Genomic DNA, 2,399 nt, shown 5'->3' with positions numbered 1-2,399 from the left:
ACAGATGGAGAGGTTTCATCAACTGGGCCCAGAAGCCAACTTGCAGCTGGTATGAATGCCACTGGAGCTATGGTCGGTTGGAAGGCAGAAGTGCACAGGGCAATAAGACTAGCCATTGCTTCAAGAATGAAGCGGGCCTATGACCATGCGGTCCATCAGTTTGCTGAGTTTAGATAGGAGGTAAGGTATCCTATTTCATGGCCAGTACACATGGATCATCTTTTACATTTTTGCATTGAGTCAAAAGGTAAGGGTTTAGCAGTGAGCTCAGTTAAAGGGCTGCTTTCTGTGGTTATGCTGTCTTTATGCCAGCAAAGCTCAGGGACTTCCACATTCCACAGGGGACTTTAGGATCTGTAGGATGTTGGAGGGCTGGATGCATGAATGGGACACACGTGGACCTCAGGCAATCCATTTCTCCCTCTGTGCTTAGGGGCTTGCAGACTGTTTGGAAGGACATCTGTGCATTCAACTTTGAGGCAGCTTTGTTTCATGCTGCCACCCTGGTTGCATTTTTAGGGGCTTTCTGGATAAGTAAACTGGTGGCCCAGTCAAAGAGGCACGTGTCTGGTTGAGCGTTCATGGTTCAGGATGTGTGCTTGGTTGGTAACAGGGCCTTTATTACCTTGTGGTGCTCAAAAACCAACCAACGGCAGCGGGGGTCACTGGTCACACTTGGAGCGTGTGTAGAAAAGAAGTTATGCCCAGTTTCAGCGCTAACTGCCTGTTTAGCTGTCAGGGGTCTTCAGGGTGGCCTCTTGTTTTGGCATCATGACAGCACTCAATTAACTAAACATTAATTTTGGGCAGTCACTTCCAACACGTTGGGGAAGCTGGGGCTGGCGGGGTACGTTTTTGCACCCGCTCCTTTTGTATTGGTGTTGCATCCATGGCAGCAGCAATGGGTTATTCAGCCCAGGAAATCCAGTGTTTAGGCAGATGGCGTTCTTCAGCTTATGTGCGTCCCATGGTTGGGCATTGAAAAGACCAGTACATTTCAACAGGTTGTTTCTTTGAATTTTGTTCCATTGCTCACTGTTCTTTCATTTCAGGTTCTGTTGGCCAGCATGAGAGGAAGAGAGTTCTTATCTGCAGGCACAGTTTTGTATTCTGGGCTGTTCATCGGTCCAGAGGGACGCCCATAGGCTCGCAGCTGGGTCTCAGCCAGTGGGCCACAATTGAGTGGTAAGGGCACCACGGCCTGCAATGGCCTGGCCTTCTGCACTTGTTGTTCGAGGGAAGGGTTGGTCCTCTACCTCATGTTGTAGTTATTCATCTGGAGGGCAATGATTTAGGCCTGATCAAAGGGTAGAGTTGCCAAACCCCCCAGTTTGCCAGGGGAATCTCATTCCAACTAATCAGAAGGTGGTGGCCTGAGACACTGATTGTGTGGTCTGCCATGGTACTGCACTTGGTGTGGCAGGGTGTGGGGAATCCTCACCATTGATAAGGCATGTCAAATAGGGAACTGAAGTGGGTTCTTCAGAGTTTTTGCCTCATCCAGACATACATGCTGCTTATTTCAAATTGTACAGGTGGGATAGTATACATCTGTCTGAGTTAGGCATGGACATTTTTCTTAATAACTTATGGCAAGGGCTGCGGGGAGCCTTGGGCCTTTTGTTGGGTGCAAAGGCCTTGCAGAGGCTTGGCCTTGGCACTGGCAGGGTTGTATACAGATACATATTGTGGTCTGGTGAGTGCCAGCTAACACCCCTTCTTTGGGAACTAATGGGTCCTTGGACCCTGTGGCCTGGGGCAGGGAAAGCAGACTGCATTTGGGACAACCCTGGATACATCCTCCCTTTTAGCCTTGCAGTCCGGGGGATGGTGTTCCAGGGCCATCTTTCAATTGTTGGGCTGGCGGGGTGTGAGCCACTGCATGCTGGCTCTCATGCAGCGCAAGGTGGCTCACCCTATTTCACATGGCAAGGGAGGGGTCTTGGGACCCCTGGCCTTGACCATACTGCAAGTATGTTTTGCCATTGCTGTTTTTTCCAGTTAATGTTGACAGTTAATAAAGTGGTCCGTTAGTTAACCCAACAATTGTATCTGACTCTTCATTCCGGCTAGGGGGGCAAATGTATGTTTTTTCAATAGCTGAAAGATGACACATGGGTTTGCCCTTGATGTTTTTTCCAGTTAATGTTGACAGTTAATAAAGTGGTCCGTTAGTTAACCCAACAATTGTGTCTGACTCTTCATTCCGGCTAGGGGGGCAAATGTATGTTTTTTCAATAGCTGAAAGATGACACATGGGGGAGAAATAAAATCAGGTGTAAAGGGGCTTTTCATTAAGGGAAACAAGTTATGGTCTCACTCTTTATATTTTGTGATTGCCCCTAACAGTGTAATAATTCCTACACAGAATTACACCAATGACTTCAATTGACTTAGAA

This window comes from Gekko japonicus, unplaced genomic scaffold, assembly GCF_001447785.1.
Source record: "Gekko japonicus isolate JY-2015 unplaced genomic scaffold, Gekko_japonicus_V1.1 scaffold809, whole genome shotgun sequence".
Lineage (NCBI taxonomy): Eukaryota > Metazoa > Chordata > Lepidosauria > Squamata > Gekkonidae > Gekko > Gekko japonicus.
This window is presented reverse-complemented; position numbering follows the sequence as displayed.